The sequence below is a fragment of the Zea mays genome, chromosome 7, assembly GCF_902167145.1.
Source record: "Zea mays cultivar B73 chromosome 7, Zm-B73-REFERENCE-NAM-5.0, whole genome shotgun sequence".
NCBI lineage: Eukaryota > Viridiplantae > Streptophyta > Magnoliopsida > Poales > Poaceae > Zea > Zea mays.
In genome coordinates this window covers 132,364,241-132,370,279 of record NC_050102.1, presented here as the reverse complement: position 1 = coordinate 132,370,279, position 6,039 = coordinate 132,364,241, and the positions used below count along the sequence as shown (strand labels likewise).

The 6,039-nt window shown below is 44.7% G+C and overlaps 1 long non-coding RNA gene across 1 annotated transcript; it reads left to right on the top strand.

Annotated features, from left to right (window-relative positions):
• Positions 1 to 429: 429 nt before the first annotated feature.
• LOC103632864 (uncharacterized) lies at positions 430 to 2,516 on the top strand. The gene is made up of 5 exons (XR_556186.3): positions 430 to 732; positions 1,258 to 1,391; positions 1,618 to 1,730; positions 2,143 to 2,201; positions 2,281 to 2,516. It is a non-coding gene; the product is annotated as an uncharacterized lncRNA (long non-coding RNA).
• The last annotated feature ends 3,523 nt before the right edge of the window (positions 2,517 to 6,039 follow it).

Below are 6,039 nucleotides of genomic sequence, written 5' to 3'. Positions count from 1 at the left end.
ACGGTGGCCTCTAGGAAGTTAGCATGGGCAGCTAACTTCCTACGGCCTCCTCTAGAAAGTTAGCTTTCAGCTTTTGACCAGTAAAACGAAAAGCTAACTTCCTACGGCCGCCTCTAGAAAGTTAGCTGCCCATGCTAACTTCCTACGACCTCCTCTAGGAAGTTAGCTTTCAGCTTTTGACCAGTCAAACGAAAAGCTAACTTCCTACGACCTACTCTTGGAAGTTAATTAACTTCCTAGAGTACATGTACAACCTCTAGGAAGTTACGTAACTTCCTACGGCTTTACTCTAGGAAGTTATTTTTTTATTTAACCAGCGAATCAACCTTATCTTCTCTCACTTTCCTTTCTCTCCAATTTCTTCCACATACCGTAGAGTGTGCTCGAGATCTTCTCTCACTTTCCTTTCTCTCCCATTTCTTCCACCTACCGTAGAGTGTGCTTGAGGCCCGTTCGCCGGAGCTCCCCCTAGCCCCGGCCGCCGCGCCCGCTGGAGCTCCCGTCCCGGCCCCGCCCGCCGCGCCCGCTGGCACGCTCGCCCTCGGCCCTGCCCGCCGTGCTCGCACCGCCGGCGCCCCCGCCTGCCGCGCCCCTCACCGGCCTGCCCCGCTGACGCCCTAGCCGGTCACCCGCCGACGCCTCCGCCCTGCCGACGCCCCCAAGCCCGGTGACCCGCTGTGACCGTCGTGCCCGCCCCGCCACCCCAAGCTATTCTACTTCTGAAGGACAAAGGTATCCGACCTGAACTGTGCAATCACTTGAAATAGTATGATTAGCAGTTAAGCTCGTACAAGTAGTCTTCATATGGTAAACCGTAATTGGTCACCAACTTCATTGGTCACCAAGCATTTATCACCTAATGCTAGCAGCCACAATGAGACACACTAAAGCAAAACCATGCATTAGTATATACCGAGACATAACAAATAAATGCAAATTGCAGCATTGGGATATAGTGAACAAGACAACTTATCCACTAGCCAATATTACCATACATTTGCCTGCTCGTGTTCATGAGCAAGACAACAATGCGGATCACACATGCATGGTATTAAGAACTTAACATAGACTTATAAGATATATCTTTAAATTGGAAGAAAAACCGAACTGCCAACTGTAAGCTCAAAACTCAAAGAGCTCCCGAAGAAGCAGGAGGACTTCCTGTTGTTCGCCATCTGTGCAGCTCTGTTGTTCTCCTTCACAATTACTATTTCAATTAGAGTTGGATGGATTTAACAACTGGGGGGAGAAATGCAGAAGGAAGATGAGGAGGCAGGTGGCGTAGTGGTTCGAGTTTGAGTTGAGTCCCAGGTTCACGAAACAATTCATACAACAACGCAGCCGAATCGCCGAAGCCCTGCAAGGAATTCACGGTCCCCTTCACGATAAAAGTACGACTCATACTTTATTATAAGTATATATGGTAGAATACTTCTAAAAATAAATTTTATAAATATGTGTATACTTTTTACTCTGTAGTTCGACGTGACATATACTAAACTTTAGCCCATATAACCGAACATATTTTAGTCTTTCCCCTCCTATACAAAGAGGCACCATCCCTCCTTTTGAGTATACACTTTTACAAGTCACTTATACAAATAGTATGATTAGCAGTTAAGTTCGTACAAGCGACGAAAGTAGGATCTGGAACAGTTTTGAGCCGGATAATTTCTCTCGTGGAAACTGCCTAGATGTCTAAGGCTCCTATTCAGAAGTTTGTTGATTATGTAAGTACACTTAATTCTCAATTCCTTAGCTTATAAAAATAATCTCTTAACTCTGTATTATAATCTTAAATCTGCAAAGCATTGATTTGGGCAACTTAAATCTGCTATGTTTCTATTATTGTTAAAATGTTCACTCTACCTTTTCTATTTAGCATTTCTTGTAGAGAAAATTAAATCCTTTATTGCAAATTTTGTACATTTGTTTGCGTTCCTGATTACCTGGCATGACCCGGTTGATTTTTTTCTTCCTTTTTCAAATTCTTATAGAGCACCTTTCTTAAAGTCATAATATCTTATTGTTAAAAAATCTTGGATATACCAGAGTACACATGACACAATTGCATGCACCTTTTGCTCTATTATGAATACCTATAATTGCATGCACCTTCTTACTGACGTTACCTCATTTCAGGTAGCCAGCATTTTCGTTCCTATTGTCATCACCCTATCCTTCTTGACATTCCTTGCATGGTAAGTTTTAACATCTCTGTGGTAAATACTGTGGGTGTAAGTATTTAAGTTTCTGACTCATGTGTTATTGATTTTCTAGGTTTCTATGTGGATGGTTGGGAGCATATCCAAACTCATGGTCTACTGAAAGTAGCAATTGCTTTGTTTTCTCCCTCATGTTCTCCATATCTGATGTGTCTTATTATGATTATGGATAAGACTTTTGTGATGTAATTGATGAGACTATGTATTTAAATATTGTTATGTGATTGTGTGTGAGATGTTTTATGTGAAAATATGTTGTGCTATATAGCTGTTGATATATTTGTTATGTTGCGGAATGTGGTGTAAATTAAAAATAAACAGCATTTGTAATGCTGGTCAAATTAACTTCCTAGAGGCCAATTGGGCCGTAGGAAGGGGCTATAGTCAGCCGTAGGAAGTTAGTCAGCTGACGGTGTGAAGCTACTAACTTCTGAGAACCTACTAACTTCCGAGAGGCTTCTTTGGCTGTAGGAAGTGAGGGCACCTAGAGGGGGGGGGTGAATAGGTGATCCTGTAAAAACTTAAACTTATAGCCACAAAACTTTGATTAAGCGTTAGCACAGTAATTTCCAAGTGGCTAGAGAGAGTCAAAACACGATAACCACAAGAAAGCAATCACAGAGTTGACACGGTGGTTATCCCGTGGTTCGGCCAAGTACAAAACTTGCCTACTCCACGTTGTGGCGTCCCAACGGACGAGAGTTGCACTCAACTCCTCTCAAGTGATCCAATGATCAACTTGAATACCACGTTGTTTTTCTTTCCTTTGATCTTTTCCCGTTTGCGAGGAATCTCCACAACTTGGAGTCTCTCGCCCTTACAAATGAGTTCGCAAAGAGGCACGGAGTAAGGTGGGAATGAGCAACGCACACAAGACTCGAAAATCAGAGCAACAACACGCACACAAGTCGCAACAAGAGCTCGCAACGCAACACAAAGAGTTCACAACTCCACAAGAGCTCTATATGCTATCACAATGAATCAAATGCGCGGAATCGATGTCTTGGTGCTTAGCAATGTTGTAGGAATGCTTGGTGTGCTCCTTCATGCGCCTAGGGGTCCCTTTTATAGCCCCAAGGCAGCTAGGAGCCGTTGAGAACAAATCTGGAAGGCCATCCTTGCCTTCTGTCGTCGGGTGCACCGGACAGTCCGGTGCACACCGGACACTGTCCGGTGCCCGATTTGTTTCCATAAACAGCGCAGCCGACCGTTGCTGACTGTTCCAGATCTGGGAGCCGTTGGCGCACCGGACAGTCCGGTGCACACCGGACAGTCCGGTGCCCCCCTTCCGACCGTTGGTTCGGCCACGTGTCTCGCGCGGATTGCGCGGCCGACCGTTGGCCCGGCCGACCGTTGGCTCACCGGACAGTCCGGTGCACACCGGACAGTCCGGTGAATTTTAGCCGAAGTCGCCGGAGAAAAACCCGAGAGCAGCTGGTTTGCTCCGCGCTGGACTGGCGCACCGGATACTGTCCGGTGCACACCGGACAGTCCGGTGCCCCAGCCCGAAGCAGTCTTTGGCTGTACACAGCCACTCTCCACCTATTTTCTTTTCTTCTTTCTGTTTCTAACACTTAGACAAATATATTAGTACACAAAACCAATGTACTAAGTCTTAGAAACATACCTTTACTTGTGATTTGCAACTTGTCCATCCATGGGCATAGATTCACATTAAGCACTTTGTGTTGGCACTCAATCACCAAAATACTTAGAAATGGCCCAAGGGCACATTTCCCTTTCAATCTCCCCCTTTTTGGTGATTTATGCCAACACAGCATAAAGCAACTAGAACAAGTTCAAAATCACTTCAAATAAAACAAATTTGAGTTTTATTCAATTTTGGCATATATGGATCATCCTTTGCCACCACTTGGTTTGTTTTTGCAAATCAAACTCAAATCTCTATCTCTAAGTCAAACACACATGTTGAAGCATAAAGAGAGTCATTCTAAAAAGAGATTGATCAAATATTTCAAAAACTCCCCCTTTTTCCCATAATCACTACTTCTCCCCACAAGAAGCCAACTTTTGACAGTAGAGACAATAAACAGAGTTTTGACAAACCCAAAAGCTTTACTCTACTATTTTCAAATCTCTCAAGTGGTAGCTGATCCATTTATTGCTTTGGCCTTTATTTTCTCCCCCTTTGGCATCAAGCACCAAAACGGGATCAATCTTGGCCCTTTAACCCCATTGCCTCACCAAAATCTTCAATTAAGAGCAAATGGCAACTAGAGTTCATGAGATGGACTTGGAATAAGTTACCCTCTCATCGGAGTGCAGTGGAAGTCTTTCATGGTCCAAGTCCACCTTTTCCCTTTCAATACTCCTTCGAGACTAAAACAAGCAAACTCAAGCATATGGTTAGTCTCAAAGGGTCAAGTTGTAATACAACTCCCCCTAAACATGTGCATCACTTTGCAACGGATTTGTGAGGTCCAGGGAGTGTTTGTACAACTTGAGCACCACAATAAGCAACAAAATGCAGAATGAACATGATCAAAGGCATAAACACATGTATGCTACAATTCAATCCAAGTTCCGCGAATCTAAGACATTTAGCTCACTACGCAGCCTGCAAAAGGTCTTCTCATCTAGAGGCTTGGTAAAGATATCGGCTAGCTGGTTCTCGGTGCTAACATGAAACACTTCGATATCCCCCTTTTGCTGGTGGTCTCTCAGAAAGTGATGCCGGATGTCTATGTGCTTTGTGCGGCTGTGTTCAACAGGATTTTCCGCCATGCGGATAGCACTCTCATTATCACATAGGAGTGGGACTTTGCTCAGATTGTAGCCAAAGTCCCTGAGGGTTTGCCTCATCCAAAGTAGTTGCGCGCAACACTGTCCTGCGGCAACATACTCGGCCTCAGCGGTGGATAGGGCAACGGAGGTTTGTTTCTTAGATTTCCATGACACCAAGGACCTTCCTAAGAATTGGCACGTCCCCGATGTACTCTTCCTATCGACCTTACATCCAGCATAATCGGAGTCTGAGTATCCAATCAAGTCAAAGGTAGACCCCTTTGGATACCAGAGCCCGAGGCAAGGCGTAGCAACTAAATATCTAAGAATTCGCTTTACCGCCACTAAGTGACACTCCTTAGGATCGGATTGAAATCTAGCACACATGCATACGCTAAGCATAATATCCGGTCTACTAGCACATAAGTAAAGTAATGAACCTATCATTGACCGGTATGCTTTTTGATCAACGGACTTACCTCCTTTGTTGAGGTCGGTGTGTCCGTCGGTTCCCATCGGTGTCTTTGCAGGCTTGGCGTCCTTCATCCCAAACTGCTTTAGCAGGTCCTGCGTGTACTTCGTTTGGGAGATGAAGGTGCCGTCCTTGAGTTGCTTCACTTGGAACCCAAGGAAGTAGTTCAACTCGCCCATCATCGACATCTCGAATTTCTGCGTCATCACCCTGCTAAACTCTTCACAAGACTTTTTATTAGTAGAACCAAATATTATGTCATCGACATAAATTTGGCACACAAATAAATCACTATCACAAGTCTTTGTAAAAAGAGTTGGATCGGCTTTCCCAACCTTGAAAGCATTAGCAATTAAGAAATCTCTAAGGCATTCATACCATGCTCTTGGGGCTTGCTTAAGTCCATAGAGCGCCTTAGAGAGCTTACACACGTGGTCGGGGTATCGTTCATCCTCGAAGCCAGGGGGTTGCTCTACGTACACCTCCTCCTTTATTGGCCCGTTGAGGAACGCGCTCTTCACATCCATTTGGAACAACCTGAAAGAGTGATGAGCGGCATATGCTAGCAAGATACGAATTGACTCTAGCCTAGCCACA